Source organism: Triturus cristatus, chromosome 10 (assembly GCF_964204655.1).
Source record: "Triturus cristatus chromosome 10, aTriCri1.1, whole genome shotgun sequence".
Taxonomy (NCBI): Eukaryota; Metazoa; Chordata; class Amphibia; order Caudata; family Salamandridae; genus Triturus; species Triturus cristatus.
This window is the reverse complement of record NC_140593.1, coordinates 977,503,361-977,522,912: the sequence shown is the minus strand read 5'-3', so window position 1 is coordinate 977,522,912 and position 19,552 is coordinate 977,503,361.

The window sequence follows — 19,552 nt, the reverse complement described above, 5'->3', positions numbered from 1 at the left end:
CCACTTCACTCTACGTCTCTCTACTCTACACAACTCTACTCTATTTCAATGCACTTTATACCACTCTACTCTACGCCAGTGCACTCTTCACCAGTGCACTCTACATCACTCTCCTCTATGACAATGTATTCTGCGCAACTCCACTCTACAACACTTCACTATATGGAATTCCACTGTACATCACTCTAATCTACTCTGCACAACTGCACTCTATACCCCTGCACTCTACACAACTTTACGCCACTACCCTATGCCACTGGACTATACCCTGCTCCACTCAACTCTACACCGCATCACTCTACCCTGCACCGCTCCACTCGAAGCCACTTCAATCTGCTCTGAAACAATCTGCTTTACGTAACTGCACTCTACCTCACTGCACTCTGTGCCACTGCTCTCTACACCACTCTACTCTGCACTACTGCACTCTACGCCATTGCACTCTGCAGCACTCCATTCTACGCCACTACACTACTCTGCATCACTCTAAGCCACTGCAACCTTTGCCACTATACTCTGCACCACTGCACTCTATGCCACTGCACTCTACACCACTTCAATCTATGACACTGCATTGTACGCTGCTGCCCTTTACGCTGCTGTACTTTGCAACACTCTACACCAGTCCACTCTACTCCATGCCACTCCATTCCAATGTAACCCACTCTATGCATTGCACTCTACTCTATGCCACCCTACTTTGCGCCACTCTACACCACAGCACTCTACACCACTCTAGTCTGCACTACTGCATTCTTTGCCAGAGCACTCTATGCCATTGCACTGTATGCCACTCTACTCTGCATTTCTCCACTCTACGCCACTGCACTGCATGCCACTACACTGCATGCCACTACACTCTATGACAATATAATCTACTCTGCACCACTGCACTCTACGCTACTCTACTCTGCACCACTACACTCTGCACTCCATGCCACTGAATTCTACTATGCAACACTCTAATCTACGCCACTGCATTCTACGATGCTGCATTGTACACCACAGAATTCTATGCTGCTGCACTCTACGCCACTTTACTCTGCAGCACTCTATACCAATGCACTCTAAACCAGTCCACTACACTCTACGCCACTCCACTGTATGCCACGCTACACCACTCCACTTTATACCACTGCAATACACAACACTCTATACCACACCACTCTACCTAACTCTACTCCACTTCACTCCATGCCACTCTCATTATGCCAGTAATTTTTAGCCACACTGGTGTACAATATGGCTAAAACACATTGGCAAAGCCAATAGCTCTTGCATAGACAAGAGTTATTGGCTTTGCCAATGTTTGATTGTACTGTGATGCAGCAGAGTCCTCTGAACAACAAAATTCATTGGAGGAAGAGACTAGTACCATACATGAACTTTGAGTTTTTATAGGACACAGGCTTTGTCATCAGAGTAGAAGAGTTTCGGTACAAGAACTGCCATCAGATAATTTGGAATGGGCCCCACCCATTTAAGGGACTCATCTCCTTGCTCGAGCATTTTCAAATACCACCGGAGTGGAAACTTTGACTGGTGAGACCTTAAGTCTGATGTAACCAGTGACACTCAAGATAAGCTTTGATAGGCGATCCCTAGAGGTGCCTCTGCTGCAGTACAAACTGGAATATGATTGGTTCAGTGCAGGTCAATCAGATCCCTCAAAATGGTTTATACCAAGGTCGGTATTGGAGAATCTACTTCTGAGATTTCAAGAACAAATCACAAAAATATTGCAGACAACACTTTCTTCTACATCAATATTCAAAACAGCCTTAGACCCACTCCCATCATTACATGAGCTCACCAGAGTATAAACTTTGACACACAGGACTTTAAGTCTGAGGTAACCAGTGACACTCAAGATAAGCTTCAATACAAACTCCCTAGAGATGCATCCGCTGTGCTACAAACTGAAATGACTGGTTCATTGCAGGTCAATAAGGCCCCACAAGAAGGTTTATACCAAAGTCAGTTCTGGAGAATGCGCATAAAAAGGTTTCATGCACCTCTGATATTCCAAAAACAAATCACAAACATTTTGCAGACAAAACTGTTTCTTCTACATCAATAATCAAGACAGCCTTGCACCCACCCCCTCCATCATCATCATCTAAGAAACTGCTAAGGTGGAAATTGGTAGAGCACTGTTGCAACTGGCACCTAAACCTGCCAGGAAGTCTGAAACATTTTCTTTTAATTTTCCCCAATATAAAGAACAGTGGAAGGAATCCGTCCCTTAGTGCAGGAGAACCAGGGTAAGAAATACATGGACAGCAATGATTCTCCTAAAGTCTGTTGAGGAAGGTGCTGTGACAAAGATGGTACCATATTTTCTGGCAGTCACATGGATGCATGAGATTCCATGATGTGATGCTAGGCAAGAAAGTGAACTTTAAATAAAACATGGACTGATAAGATGCCTAACAGAGAACGAAATACATGTAATCTTATTGGGCAATTAATGGTTGATTTGTTCAAACTTGGTGACGCACAACAGGACAGCAAAGTGATTACACCTGGAGGCAAAGAACCAAAGATAATATGCCTTGTAATGTTATAGTAGGCCACCTCCCTGCGACATCCGAAAAGAAAAAGGTTTTTTATTAGCTCATGCATCTTTTGTAGGCTGAAAGACCTTTGTGTTGAAAGCTACTCAAATCTAGTACTAGAGTCAATTTTCAGTACGTTTTAATTCAGAACCAGGGGTTTATTCCATCTAAACGTTTCCTATACCAGCCTTATAATGTGTTGGATACTTCAGTTAGGGAAGCACCTCACTTATGGATCCCACTATTTCAAACCTTTTGGAACAATAAAGACATTCCTGTGTTTTTATCTATTCTACTACTTGCAAGACTAGTATTGCCCTATGACCAGTAGCCCCTAATACTACACCCATGTCGGCAGATGAAGGAAATTCTATGCTACATCAAATCCCTTAATTTTAGATCTGGCATCTCAGAACATTACAAACTCTGTGAGGTAATATGTCCTGTATCTTGATATGCTGGCTGCATAAAAACAGAAAATTCCTGGAGTTTGAAACCATGGGTACCCCACACCTTGATGTAATTTCTTATAAGATAGAGAAGCATTATTCCCTCAATGTGATCAATGTCAATGATGTCAAAGGAGATGTCATGAGTGATGTCATATGTGCGGTCATAAGCAAGAAGTACAAATGATAAACTGAATGCTAAAAAAATCAAACAATCACCCCCAGTACAGATCTGGGTTTAGTTCATCGTTTTCTTGATCACCATGCTACCCCAGTAAGGAACAAGCCATATGCAAATCAGTCTTGACCCTGCTACCCATGAGAACATTCCAGCCTGAACTGCCAGGCCAGGTTCTCACGGTGTTGGAAATAAGCATCCTGGGACGAGTTTCGGGGTATCACCCCTCATCAGCCAGGCTAGCTTGAATCTAGTGGCACAGTGAGCCTGCGACCCACATCTGAAATACCCTTCCCACTTAGGACGTCAAAAGCAAAAGGAACAGATGATGGATGGAATGCTGAACAAATGTGCAGTCATAAGCAGTGCAAGTTATAGTTATCGCTGCTAACTAGAACTGGTGAACTCCTGTGATATTATATTTCCATTCAAAACATTAATGTTGTCACCGAGAAATTCCCCTAACTATAACATTACTTTAACCTTTGTTTTTTTCAGTGATTTTTTCTAGGGTTCTTTTTAATGTAAAGTAATACTTAATTACCATACTTAAATGCAACCACCGACGGGTGTGCACAGTAGGGTGTGGGGAGGGATTGGTCTCTCCTTTCCGATGACTCTTTCAGGTGACGGTTGGCTGTGCATAGTAGTGTGTGGGGAGGGACTGCCCTCTCCTTTCAGACCGGTCTCTCAGATGACAGGTGTGCGTAGTGGGGTGTTTGGAGGGACTGGCCTCTCTGGTGAGACTTCTCTGTAATGATGGATGTGCATAGTAGGTTGTAGGAAGGGACTGCCCTCTCCTTCCAGACCACTCTCTCAGATGACAGAAGTGCATAGAAGGGTGTGTGGAGGGATAAGCCTCTTTCCTGAGACTTCTCTCTCAGATGACAGGTGTGTGTAGTAGGGTGTGGGTGGAACTGGGCTCTCTGTTGAGACCTCTCTCTGTAATAATAGGTGTGCGTAGTAGGATGTGGAGAGAGACTGACCTCTCTCTCAGATGACAGTTGTGCATAGGAGGATGTGGGGAGAGACTGCCATTTGCTTCCAGACCTCTCTCTCAGATGGGTGTGTGCGCAGTAGCATGTGTGGAGGGACTGGTCTCTCTGCTGAGACCTCTCTTTGTAATAATAGGCATGAGAAGTAGGGTGTGGGAAGGGACTGCCCTCTCCTTCCAGACGCCTTTCTCAGATGATAGATGTGCATAGTAGGGTGTGGGAAGGGACTACCCTCTCCTTTTAGACCTCTCTCTCAGATGACGGGTGTGCATAGCAGGGTGTGTGGAGGGACTGGCCTTTTCTTTCAGACTTCACAGATAACAAATGTTCGTAGTAAGGTGTTGGGGAGAGTGTGCCCTCTCCTTTCAGACCTCTCTCCCAGATGACAGGTGTGGAGGGACTGGCCTCTGCTGAGGCCTCTCTATGTAATGATAGGTGTGCATAGTAGGGTGTGGGGAGAGACTGGGCACTTCTTTCAAACCTGCCTCTCAGATCACAGGTGTACGTGGAGAAGTGTAGCTCACTGGTTAGAGGAGGCATACCCTGAAGCAGAGGTCAGACCCGGGACCAGGGTTCGATTCCCGACGCGGCAGGGTCTGGAGCCCAATTGTCCACGGACTCGATAATTCTCGCTTCGGTGCCTACTCTAAGCACGAGTTCACACTATGCAGCTCTGGGCAACAAGCTTGCTTAATCTCCACAACGGCCCCCCGCGGCGGGATGCCTGGCTTTCACCTTGGGGATGCCCAGTACGGGTTATCTCACAGGGAAAAACCAGGACGGGTTCCCAATGCAAGCGCCGAGATGCCCAAGGGTAATTTGAGCGCTATATAAGACCGCACATACATATACACACATACGTTGTGGAGTGGGTGTAGAGGGACTGGCCTCTCTGGTGAGACCTCTCTCTGTAATGATGAGTGTGCATAGTAGTATGTGTGGAGAGAGACTGGCCTCTCCTTTCAGACCTCTCTCTCAGATGAGTGTGTGGAAGGACTGGCCTCTTAGTTGAGACCTTTCTCTGTAATTATAGGTGTGCGCAGTAGGGTGTAGGGAGGGTCTGGGCTCTCCTTTCAGACCTTTATCTCAGCGGATTGATGTGCGTAGTAGATTGTTGGATGAGCATTAACTCTACTCACAATTCTTCTCAAACCAATAAACATAAATAGTAGAGTCCAATAAACACCATCTCCAGCAACACTCCTTCATACAATAACAAGGGGGCATAGCAGAGTGTATTCAAGCATCATCTAGTCCCTACTTCCATGATCCGCAAGGGTCTTGTGAGATAGTAATATTAAAACAAAAAAAGATATAATATTCTGATCACAGTACTTATCTCTTACACACTTCCTCTCAAAAACAAGGACCACAATATGCATTCTTACTAACAGAGTGTATCGAGAACTCATCTACTCCTTTTTACTATTCATGATCCTGTGAAAGTCTTGCAAGGACGAAAAGATTAGTTAAAAACAATATACATTTGTTATCCTCACAGTAGTTACCCCTTAGACGCTTCATCTCTAATTCTAGGGTGGCAGCATGCCTTTTTGATGCCCCCTGATATAGCTTTTTAACTTCAATTCCACAACACCTCTAATTTTTTACAGTAGACAGTAACGGTGGCCATTTTATTTCCAACAGTCCAACAGCCAGCCAATAAGAGCGCTCCCTCCTGCGAGAGCATGAAGGCTCATGGGAAAAATTGGCCTCTTGACCAATCTCAGGCCTCCATTTTTGATTTGCGTTCTTTTGGACGCCCGCGGGACTCTCGTGAGCCCAACTTGCAAAATATACATTTATTTTTGTCCCCTTATATCTTAGAAACAACTAAACAGATTTACACCAAATCACAAAAAGCAGAATCTGCAGACCAAGATCGAGCTTCTTGCCAAATTTGGTGTAATTCCGTTCAGTAGTTTTCTCTGTAGCCTTGTCTAAAAAAGTTTAAGGAAAATATATGGGGATTTTGCGTTTTGGGACTCCTCTTTGACAACATGTAAATTTTCCTTGTGGTGTTCATTAAGTAACATTTGGCATTTAATGTTCCATATCTTCTAATGTTGTTAGATATGGTAACATTTAAGCTAAGTAAAGTTTACATATCCTAGATATGAATACTGGCAAACCAAACTTAGCTTCCCATCCAACCACAGTGGAAAAATTGGGACTGCTGAGCAGGGTAATACTAGCACATTATTTGCAATGCAGCTCATGCTCCAATCAAATTCAGAATTGACTAGGGCAACACCACTCTGGTGGATCTATCTTCTGCTACACTAATGTCAATTATAGAAGGGCAAAGTATTGAATATAATCAAGAATGGTAGGTCCGGTTTGGCAACTAGAGTAAGACATTATTGGAACTAGCCTTATTTTCACTACACTAGTCACTTATTTTCAGTTTCAAATGTTATTCGGAATAGGGCCTGGTCACTTATTTCAGAGTACAAGGCCATAATTGTAAGTGTAAAGCGAATAGAAAGAGATCAAGATGAAGGAAAGAAAAGTATGATAATGAACGTTAAATACATGTAAAAGCATTAAAGATTGTGTCAAGCACATAAGTGAGGGTGGTTGCTAAATATAGTTATGCTAACAATTAATCATGTCACCTGCAGTAGTCATCTTTATTAAGCATATTGATGCATAAGCCCACAAGTCGTAGCGAGACAGGGATTTGCGTTTTGGAACCTATGATGTGATTTTCATAAAACTACTGGCCCTATTTAGACTCTGTTAGAAATGGGGTCTCTAGTTGGAAGTGGTTTAAACCCTGTCCAAGTAGGGACCCTCACTCTAGTTAGGGTAAACGACTCACACAGCTAAGATAACCCCTGCTCACCTCCTTAGTAGCTTGTCACGAGCGGGCAGGCTTATCTCAGAGGCAATGTGTAAAGCATTTGTACATATACACACAGTAAAAAAAATTAAAAAATGAGTCCACACTAGTTTAGAAAAATATGCAATGTTTATCTGAATAAAACAAGACCAAAACGACAAAAATCCAACACACACAAGTAAAGATATCACTTTTCAAATGTCCATAGAAATCTATGTATGCATTTCTTTTGGCTCAAAGTACATTGTATGTTTCAAAATTCAAAGACGAAACAAGCGCAGGTGAGGTGAGGCTCTGGAAAAGTAAAGCAATGCATCGGTTCCTTACTCGCAGGGGAGGTGATATGCTGGTTCCTTACTGCCTGGGGAGGGCATGCGCTGGTTTCTTACTGACAAGGGAGGCGACGCGTTAGTTACTTACTGCCAGGGCCGTTGATGCGTCGGTTTCTTACTGGAAGGAGAAGTGATGCGTCGGTCCCTGGACATGCACCTCAGGTCCTTACTGCAGGGCAATGTGGATGAAGAGACGGGCTTTGAGGAATGATGAATCGAAAAGCCAGACACGCTGCATCAATACGGCAGTGGCGAAGCAGGTGCTGCTTTGATTTCACAGCCGCAAAGCAGGTGATGAATCAATTCTTCAGCGGTGAAGCAAGGGCTGTGTCGGGGTCCTCGCTGGTGACTCGGACGTCAGTGGCACAGTGCTTGGGACTTGGGCTGCAGTGATTTTTCAGCTGCAAAGCAGACACTGTGTTGATTCTTTAGCCGGACAACAGTGCTGCTTCAAGAAAACTTCAGATCACCAGATTCTAATTCCAAGGGCCCAGGAACTGGATTTTCCACCACTTGGCAAGTCAGGGCTCTCAGAAGAACACAGACACTGGTAGGTGAAGACTTTGATGTCCCTGAGACTTCGTAACAGGAGGCAAACACGAACAAGCCCTTGGAGAACCTTGGAAGCAGGATACAGTAAGCAAAGTTTAGTCCTTTCTCTTCCAGGACAGAAGCAGAAGGCAAGCACAACAAAGCAACAGGCGGAGTGACAGTCCCTCCTCTTTCTGGCAGAATGTCCTTTAGTCCAGAAGTGTTCTGATTTTGAAGTGTCAGAGGTCCACTACGAATACCACTTTCTGCCAAACTTCGAAGGAAAATATTTGTAGTGCACAAAACCCTGCCTTTTCCTGACCTGGCTCCAGACACACTACAGGGGGGTAGAGACAGCTTGGTGTGAGGACAGGCACAGCCTTATTCAGGTGTCAGTGACCGCTCCTCCCACCACTCTAGCTCAGAAAGGAACAGAAGCCTGGTGATGGGCCATCAGGATATGTAAGGCACACCTCAGCTCCCTTTGTGTGACTGTCTAGAGTGAATGCACAAGAGCCTAACTGTCATCCTATTCGAGATGTGGATTCTATTGAAAGGCAGAGGCATAGTACGGTTAAGCAAGAAAATGCACACTTTCTAAAAGTGCTATTTTCAAACAGGCAATTTAAAAACCAACTTCACCAAAAGATGTACTTTTAAATTGGGAGTTCAGAGACTACAAACTCCAAATCTCAATCAGCCCCCAATGGGAAATTACACTTAATAGATATTTCAAGGCAATACCCATCTTACCCTAGAAGAAAGGTAATCCTTGCAATAGTAAAAAAAACTAAATTAGCAGCATTTCACTATTAGGACGTGTACAACACAACAGCACATGTCCTACCTTTTAATTACAGTGCACCCTGCCCATGGGGCTGCCTTGGCCATATCTTAGGGGTGACTTACATGAAGTAAAAGAGAAGGTTTGAGCCTGGGAAGTGGGTGCACTAGCCATGTCGAAATGGCAGTTTAAAACTGCACAAACAGATATTGCAGTGGCAGGTCTGAGACATGTTTGCAAGGCTACTCATGTGGGTGGCACAATCAGTGCTGCAGGCTCACCAGTAGCATTTGATTTACAGGCCCTGAGCACACCTGTTACACTTTATTAGGGACTTACTGGTAAATCAAATATGCCAATCATGGATAAACCAAATCACCAATACAATTTACACAGGGAGCACTTGCACTTTAGCACTGGCCAGCAGTAGTAAGGTGCCCAGGGTCCTAAATCCAGCAAAAACGAAATGGAGCATACAGTCAAAAAACACAGGAGGCCAGAAGCAAAAAGACCGGGTAAATCAAATATGCCAGGTCTAACAGGCACTATGACAGGACACTCAGTCTCAGGTATCACTGCTTCTCATGCTGTTATTCTTCTCACCTGCACTTGTCTTAAAGTAACTAAACTTCAAGCATGTGACCTGATTTTAGAAGTTTCTAATAGCCACAATAAATGTGTTACGTTGCTTTTGGGAACTCTCCTCTTTGGCGACTGCGGCCAGATTTGTGTGATTACAGCTTTTATTAAATACATTTTGCAGATTGAATCCAAATGCAGAGTAACAACGTTTTCTTTGACAATTAGATAGACTATGGTGTACCATACAGCAGTGGTGGAGGTACAGGTCAGACACCTCTATGGGGTCTGTGCGGGTTCAATCTAGGGCTGAGGCTAATTCAACCCACTGATTACTGTTGTGTAAACTACGACTGGCTTAGCTCTGCAAGGTGTGCTTTCCCACCCACAAGCCTCACAGGTGAACTTCAATGCACCAACGCGGAATGTGAAAGACTGGTCGTTGTAACACAGCAGAAACCTATCCAATAAATTGTTGAAGTGAAACCATTGTTTTTGGATTACTAACAAATCGTAAACTGGGATCTGTGGCACCAGAGTGGTGAAAACAAACCAATTTTGCTCTTCATAATATAACACACAGAAATGGTACTAAGAAGAATAGACACTTAACCAAAAGCATTTATTGCAAAAGGGTGAACCTGTTGTTCAGTACATCTAAAAACAACCATACAGAACATCACAAAATCAGAAAGAATGCAAGTTGTGAACAACAAGAATAAAATGAACATTTCTAACATGATTAAAATGAAATCTAAAGCCTAACACCTTCTTCTTTGTGATACGCTAGGAGAGCATGGAAAGTAGAACTTGAAATCTAGACTTTCTTAGGGAGAAGCAACGAACTGCATGCCTTGTTCACACCAAAAGCAGAGTTTATCAAAGAGGTGTGAAGACAGAGCTCCCTGTGAAAGAAACGCACACAGCAGCATCCTTATACCTGGACTCAGCTTGTTATGATGCAGTGTCTTCTTGGTGCGCCTAAAGCTGTCAAAACTGTCTCCAGCAGTATCTGGTGTGATAATGTGGGCGAAGGACCTTTACTGACAGTTGTCTTTGATTGTTCTGTTTTGACCTTGACGTTGTGATAAGATGCTTGTTCCAGACTGATGTTGCATTAGGTGTTTGTTTTATCTATGTCTCTGCCTAAATGATTTGGCACTGATAGTTCTTAGAAAGATAAGGTCAGATGACATCTGCGACAATGGCAGACATGACACAGATTATGCCGAAATAGAGAAGATTGAGACTCGGATTGCTAAAAATGGAGTTGGGCCTACACAAGAGGGAGTCCGACCATATGGACTTTACATTACTATGGAAGCAATGTATGTGGATTAGTGAGAAAGGGAAGAAGCAGGTGAAGACATGTTGGGAAAAAGGAGGGCCTTAAAGAGAAGAATCTTTGAAACCAGGCCATTACCAATTTCTGACATTGAAGACGCCCTTTGCCCAGATGCACACAAGGCTGAATAGCTAAGAGGATGACATAGGTGATACGGTTGGGGTTGGGCAACACTAGTAGCGGGAAACAAAACCTACTGAAGAAAAGGGACTGATGATTGTTTCGAAGCCTGGCATAGCAACGTGTGCGCTCATAAGGAAGCTGGAGTGGGATCAGGATTCTTTGGGGGGGGGGGGGGGGGGAAGTAATCCTTCAATGCAGTGGAATGGTGCAGAGAGGGTTTTAAAGGTACTGGATCGGTAATACTCAGAGTACAGCCCGGGTGCCGCAAGCAACCCTCTTGACCTTTACATGCGGCCCCCCCATGGTGAACAGCAGCACAAGATGTTGTTTAGTTTCTGAACACTAATATTCATAAATTTTTTTAAATAAACAGGCAAGTATGTATTAACCTACAAATAAATGCTTGTCTGTTTAAATAACTTTTTTTTAGACCTCCTTACACAATCCCTGACCCACCCAGACCTCCTAACGCCACTCTGCTGGCATTAGTGCGGCCCTCAATCACACCACAAACCGTACTTTGTGGCCCCTGGGCAAATGTTTGCAAGTACCCAAGTATTAGATAGGAATATCTGGGGAGTTACATGGTGGCTATGTGAAGTTACTTCTCAGAGGGAGGGAGTTTTAAATAGAATGTTGTGTATTTATACCGTATAAAGTACATGCTGTGTGAAACTTCTGGATGTGGATTCCAGATGTGCCATAGTTTGGGTGTTAGGCTCTTACCTTGCTGTTGTCGATTAAGGGTTCATTTTAGCACAAGTGAATACATTGAGGATTAAGGGTGTTACATCATTAGGGTGGAGCAAAAAAATAATCAAAGCATGAGGTGAGGGAGAAGAGCAAAGGAGTGGAGAAGAGAAGCGGAAGAGGAGGGCAGAGAAGAGGGTGGAGTGAGAAATAAGGAAATAAAGAGAAAGGAAGGTGGTCAGAAGTTTGTAGGGCGAGGAGGCAATGAGTACTCGTAAAATAGCACGTTATAAGCCCTAAATGATAATTCTGAGGAGTGTAGGGCTGAGTGCACCTGCCATTTAAGATCCAAACTAAGCTGCCAAGCTCCCATACCTAGATAGTCTAGAAGTGGTTAATCCCTAGCCTCTCTGATTACAAAAAACGAAAGATGACAACTTTGTTGTGGACACTACATGCATTTGACATTGGATGGGCATTGTTTGGATGGTGAGGAGTGGTCCAAGAGGCAGTTTGTGGCCGGGGACGCCAGAAGGAGATTTGGTAGAAGGCATAAATGAAGGTGTGAAGGATTTCTGAGTGCTAAAGAGGAGGTGTTTCTGGGTAAATTGTCTTTTGAGTGAAAATAATCATACAGGGATCCCCCCTCACAAACTTTCAAATATCATGGAATGTATCCCTTTTCGTTCATTTTGTTTTGCCCTCTAAGAATTTGGTGGATATTGGATGTGACCTATATCGTTTACAGCTGGTCAGCCTGCCAGTGCACCAGTGTTAAGTGTATTCGCACAGCAGGTGACGATACTGGCAGGAGCTAGGTGACTAGGAAGACCAGTGAATTCTGAAAGTCCACCACATTTGCTTACGCTGCGATGCCAACCATCAGGAGTGTCCCTCTAAACAATGGGGTAAGATATCCTAACAGGAATGATACACATCAGCATCAAAGACAACATATTTTTTCATCCGTAAGGTCAATCCTAATTCACTATGGACTTTGTAGTGTTGTAAATTAAGGACAGAATGTGATTAAGCATTTACTGAAAACATTAGTGTTTCCCTTTTATCGTGTTTTCCTCACTATGTTGGCCGAAGTCCGGACTCCATTTTGTATTGACATGCTGCCACGTGTTCACCACGAGGAGAGTCCGACCTCTGTGTTAGTTGCTCTTGTAATCTGCCTAGCAACAGTTATAAATAGCTCTCTCTTGTCCGTCTGGCGCATGCCCAGACTTGACCACATCTGTTATAATTAGCTTTGCTTGACCATGTGTTTTCGCGGGCCCAAGGAGTGTGTTAGCTCCGCCCATGTATTGATTTGGTATCGAGAATGACCCTAAATGGTAATGTTCTTCAACTCTGTGGTATCCACCCACTCATGAGCCCCTCTGTTGTGTATAAAAGGGGACAATGTACGCAAGTTCTGTGTGCTACTCCTTGCAATACTGAAGAGTGTTGTGTGGATTGTAGGACCACCCTTAAGGGTTAATAAACGTTGTTTTTGTACTTTGCAGTTTCCGTGCCAACTTCCTTATAGATTTCGTTACAGAAGAGCGAACCCTTGTCTCTTGCGGGCCTAGCTGGGGCTTGTATTCATCAATTGGCGCCCGTCACGTGGGGCTCATCGGCGACTCGGATGCCCGAAGGACTGGTCGCGACGAAGGTGAGGAGTTTGGCCGGGGACGTGATCACTGCCAGCGGCGTCTTAGCCTTGGCATCCCGAGGTTTTTCTTCCTTCCCTTCCGAGCTGACCATCTGGGTGGCGCCGGTCATCGACTGAGACCTCTTCTGTCGGTCCTGCCGTGAGAGCCGTTTGGGCGATTGTGGAGCTTGGCAGTTGGAACCTGGACTCTTGATTGGTAAGAACCGTTCTACGGTACTTGCTCCGAGTTTTGAAGCCTGGTCTGGCTATTTGAGTTTGATTGATGGTGACTAGTCATATTTTGAATTTGTCTTTGTGAAAATATATGCGTTGCAACACATATAGGCAGGTAATGTGGAGAAATTTCTCCGGAGCTGTGTAAACTTTGAACGGCGCAACGATTAAGTGCCATTTTATTTTGATAATACTGCATATTTTGCATTATTCCTAGCATGCCTGCTTTTAGCGCACTTCGTAAGTGGTGCTGCTGTCTTGGGAACCGGTTGAACCTCGAGGAATCTGCTCCAGCTCCCCCAGAGGGGACTCCTAATAGGGATATGTACGTGAAGCATGGTCTTTCTTCCATAATGTACAGCACGTTATGGAGGAAATATACTAGGAAGGATCCTGAGTTGCGATGGCCTTTGTATGGATCGTTTGATATACGTAAGATTGAGTATGTGGAACAGTGTATGTGTAAGCGACGTGCTCGTCAGGATATGTTTGAGTGTGTGCGATTATGGGTGAAGGAAGTGCGTGAGCGAGAGAAACGTGAGAAAGCGCTGTTTGATAAGGAGCAACGAAAGAATGATCATATGCGAGCGCAGGAAGCAAAGCGTCGGGAGGACAAAGAGCAAACGGACAGACAAGAGAAAGAGCGTAGGCTACAAGTTTCGGGTCAATATGTTGTTCGTCAGCCGCTTTATCCTGTCCTTAATAATCCTGATGACGATTTTTATTTACTAGATCGCTCTCCGCCCCCTTATGTTGGCGCATCTGCTCCACGGCCGCAAGATTCTGGCCCGGCTCCGGGTAAGGTCGACACACGGTCCATGTTATCGGCCGAGTATATGGCTGAGCTTCGGAAACTTTCCCTTCGTGCACTTAAGGGCAAGATGTCTATGGAGGAGTTGTTCCATGCTTGGGGGTCGTGGCAAGATAGAGAGAGGGTGTATTTTCGGTCTCATTTTTCAGAAGAAGTAATTGCTGCTTTCCGAAAATATTCTAGTGTCCTTGAGCCTGCCGACGTGTCTTCGGATGCCGGAGCATTACGTAATGGTGTTTTTTCTCCCCCTAAGGCTTCTGAGGCGGCTCGGCGGCTGTTCGCTTTGCGGGACGAAGTGCTGGCCCTTAGAGAGAAAGCACGTCAACAAACGGAGGAGGAGAAGCAGTCGGATTCGTCTGCAGCAGGGGGCCACCCATCCGCCTCCCAGCCAGATAAGGATGACATAGTGCATGCTAAACCAATTCGAGAGGCGGCGCCTTTGTATGTTCCTCCTAAGGGAGCAGGGACTAGCTCGGATGTTAACTCCGCCGATGCAAGGGGATATTTTGTATATAATTGGGTTTATACTCCATGGCATAGGGCCGATGTTATGGCATTAAAGAATGCGCTGCCCGACCCCCGCAAGAATCCAGCGGCCTTCTATGAAGAAGTCGAGGGGGCCTTGAATTCTTGCATTATGACCTTAGCGGATATAGACCTATTCTTTGGCCTTATCCTACCGCCGGATACGTGGCGCTCTGTCCGGAAGGTAGATGATGCGGTTGCCTTCAAGGCCCGGTGGTCTGACCTTGAGGATGAGGATAGGGAACGAAAGCCCGCACAGAAACCCCCCCAGAATATTTTAGATCTCCCTGCGGCTATTGTGGCTAAGTTGAAGACGATTATCCCCCCTAAAAAGATTGACTGGAACATGTTAGCTGCATGTAAACAGAAAGTTGACGAGTCAGTCGCGGACTTCTTTACGCGCTTTGAGGAGACGTTTCATGATTTTAGTGGCCAGTCGCTTACTGACGACACGGGCCGCCACCTTTTCGCGGACAAATATGTGGCTAATCTGCTGCCGGCAGTTGCGGCCCGGTTAAAAGCGAGTGAGAGTTCTTGGTCCTCCGCGACACCGACGGCCCTTCTGACCATTGCTCAGTATTATGAGCGTCAGGAGCACGAGGCGAAGGGCCAGGAGGAGAAGAAATCGAAAGATCTTAAAACCAAAGTGATGTTAGCACAAGTATATGGCCCGCCCCGCCGGGGTAATAATAGTAGGGGAAGGGGTGGATCTTATGGTCCCCCTTCGGGCCGATCGGATTTGAATAGGAATCAGTGTGCGTATTGCAAGCAGTTGGGCCATTGGGCCAGGGATTGCCCAGCGTTGCGTGCTTCGCGTCAGGGGCACACTCCGGGTGGCCCGAGAGGTAGAGGGGGCTTCTCGAACTTTAGAGGGAATTCCAACGATAATGTCCGTTTCGATACCGCTGGACAGCACCGAGATAGCTCAAATGTTTTTGATCGCCAGCACCAGTATCATGTATCGGACATCGATCGCTCAGGATATCATGATTCTCAGCATGCATAGGAATGCGTAGGATGGGGGTCCGAATCAGTTGAGGTGCCGGTCGATCAGACGGGTCCTTATGTATCGGCTGAGGTTTTAGGTTCTACTGATCAGTTCCTAGTGGATACAGGAGCGACACGTAGTGCATTGTCTAGGTACTTGGTTCCGGGGGCTCCCCCATCCGGCTCAATAGTTACATCGGTAGGGTTTGACGGTACACTCTCTCGAAGCCCTCTTTCACAGCCCCTTGCATTTAAAGTTGATTGTTTTTCTGCGCCTTGTCCGTTTCTGCTTGCTCCGTACACACCGGATAACATTATGGGCCTTGATATGTTAAAGTACTTTAGGGCTACAATTCGTTGTTCCCCTGAGGGTGTGAGGGTGATTTTAAATGACAACTACCCCCGATCTGGGCGGATGTGTACAATCTCAGAGGATGCATTGTTGGCTACCCTCCCCCAAGCTTTATGGGCGACTTCGGACACAGATGTCGGACAAATGGTGATTCCTCCGGTCCACATTAGTGTCCAGGAGGGGGCGGTACTACCACGCCTCCCGCAGTATCGTATTTCCCAGGAGGGCGAGGAGGCTCTCATACAGATTGTGCGAGACCTGATCGCAGTGGGAGTAGTGGAAGAAGTTCCCTATAATATCTGTAACAGTCCGATTCTCCCAATTTTGAAAAAGGACACGGATGCAAAAGTCTATCGGTTTATAATTGATTTGAGGGAGGTAAACAAGATCGTGATACCTCAGTACCCGGTGGTTTCCGATATCACGACGTTGCTTACCTTGGTCCCGCCTACGGCGACCATGTTCTCAGTGATTGATTTGAAAAATGCCTTCTTTTCTATCCCCATTCACCCTGATAGCCGATTTCTTTTTGGGTTTACATTAAACAATAGATCTTATCGTTTTTGTAGAATTCCCCAAGGCTATACAGAAAGCCCTAGTATTTATAGTCAGGCTTTGAAGCGACAGTTGGATTCCTTTGTTTTACTTGAGGGGGTCGCCCTCATTCAATATGTCGATGACATCCTGTTGGCGGCTGACACCCTGGAGTTGTGCGAGAAAAGTACGATAGCCTTACTTTCCTTTTTAGCATCCCACAATCACAAGGTCTCTAGGAAGAAATTGCAATTCTGTAGACCAAAGGTGACTTATTTGGGTCACCTTTTGTCTAAGGAGGGGCGTGCACTCACACCAGATCGTATCCAAGTAATTTTGGACACATCAAGGCCATCCACGCAGAAGGATGTGCGTGCATTTTTGGGTCTTGTTTCTTTTTGTAGACAATGGATATTGGGGTTTTCACACATAGCTAAGCCATTACTAGCGCTCTTGACAAAAGACACGCCCATCCCGATCCCCTGGTCAGATGAGTGTGACGCTGCTTTTCAGCAATTGAGACAGGCCCTTTGTTCAGCACCAGTGTTAGGGACCCCTGATTATGCAAAACCCTTTTCGTTGTATGTGCATGAGAAAGATGGATGTGCATTATCAGTCTTAGTGCAGATGCACGGCGATAAGCAGCGCCCTTGTGCATACTTTTCGGCTGTACTTGATCCTGTCGCCCGAGCATTGCCAGGGTGTTTTCGCTCGGTTGCGGCGACAGCTGTGTCAATACGGCAGAGTGAAGGAATTGTATTGTCCCATAAACTGTTGGTGTTAGTTCCCCACGCTGTTGATGCCCTGCTTAATCAAACAAAGACGCAGCATTTGACCAGTGCCCGTTTAACGGGATATGAGTTGACGCTTTTAGCTCCTCACATTACGTTAAAAAGGTGCGTGACATTAAACCCGGCCACATTGTTGCCATACCCCGAGACCCAGCCTGAGGCACAGAAAGCGCATGATTGTATTCTTGTGACTGAGGAACAAACAAAGGGTCGTATTGATCTCCAGGATACGCCCTTTTCAGATGTAGATGGAGAGTTGTGGGTGGATGGATCATGCCTGAAGCTACCAGATGGTACGACTTCAGCAGCATATGCAATTACCACGTTACAGACGATAGTGGAGACAGCACGCATACCACAGAAATCAGCTCAAGCAGCGGAACTGATAGCGTTAACACGAGCGTGTGAGCTCAGTACAGGATTGTGTGTGAATGTTTACACAGACAGCCGCTATGCCTTCGGAGTAGCGCACGATTTCGGCCTACTCTGGAAGGAGAGAGGGTTTCTAACGTCACATGGGGTGCAGATAATGCATGGGGAGTTAGTCCACAATCTTTTAACTGCATTGACATACCCAAAGAAAATTGCCATTGTTAAGTGTAGTGCCCATAGGAAAGTAGTTGATAAGGTTGGAGAAGGGAATGCGTTAGCGGATCGAGTAGCACGGGAGACTGCGATGCAGCCCGGTACTACTGCCATGTATGTAGTGAAGTCACAGGTGGAGAGATGGCATGATGCGAAGGAGGAAGTGCGAGAAATACAGAAGACCGCTTCTGACAAAGAACGGGAACAATGGGCTAGCGAAGGAGAACTGGATGACGAGGGTTGCTGGAGAAATAAGCAGATGGATAGATGGAAATTACCCACGGCTTTTGTACAACCTATGGTCCAGATGGCACATGGGCTAGCACATGTTGGAGCTTCCGCAATTGTGAAATTGCTTACCCAAGTCTGGGAGCATCCAGAGATTGCTAGCACGGCAAAGAGGGTGGTGCAGACCTGTATGATCTGTCTGAAGTATAACCCAGGGAAAGGCACGCGAACTCCAGCAGGAGGATTTGCGACACCCACTGCACCCTTTGAGGTTCTGCAGATGGATTACATCCAGCTTGAGCGCTGTAACAATTTGAAGTATGTTCTAGTAGTAGTTTGCGCCTTCAGTAAATGGGTCGAGGCGTACCCTGCGAAAGACAATACTGCAATGACTACAGCGAAGCTATTGCTGAAAGAGTTTTTCCCCCGATACGGCGTCTGTAGACTTCTGTGGAGTGATAATGGCCCTCACTTTGTAGCAGATGTTATAAAGTATGTCTTGAAGGGCCTAGGCATCACCCAGAAGTTCCACGCCGTGTTCCACCCTCAGTCTGCAGGACTAGTCGAGAAATATAATGGTACACTGAAGCTTAAGATCGCCAAAATTCAAGCTTCAACGTCTTTGACTTGGCCAGACGCTTTGCCACTGGCGTTATTGTCAATTAGGTCGGTGCCACACTCTCGAACCGGCCTTACACCCTATGAGATTGTATTTGGACGCCCAATGAACATTTGGGGTCCGCCAAGGCCTAAGGCTGTGTATGATGTACCTTGTGTGATGATGAGTGATTATCTGGCACAGTTAACGGATAACTTGGTTTCTATTCATCAACAGGTCCGAGAGGCGCTCCCTGATCGGTCTACTGGCGAAGGACATGGTCTCCGGCCTGGAGATCATGTAATGATAAAGGTTTTCGACAGATCGAACAGTTTGGAGCCGAGATGGGTCGGACCTGAGCAAGTCCTTCTTGCAACGAGGACGGCAGTGCGAGTCTCGAACAGGAAGAATTGGATCCATTCCTTGCACTGTCGAAAGGTACCGTCCGGATTGGTGGGGTCTGCCGTGCTGACCGATCAACGAGACATCCTAGCAGCAGAGACAGGCCGTGCTGCAGAGCCAAACGACACTGAGGAGCTCTTTCCGGACCATACGACTTCTGGAGGAAGGCGATATCATCTGCGACCAAGGAAGTGAGGTTTCCAGTACCGGGACATACTGTCAGAACGGCCCTTGGGTTAGTGAAACGGAGAGCCAATGAGGCAAGGGGGGGGGATCAGCCCTGCATTAGTGTAGCGACACCCGTCTTGGCCCGCTGGTGAAGAAATCAACCGCTGCCCAAGGGGAAGAGTTCTGACAGACTTTTTAGTTACAGGAAGACATCAGGGTATTGTTTCCTTTGACATGGAGAAGAAGAAAATTTTTTGTGCGTTGGGGTTCATGCTAACGGTAGCTA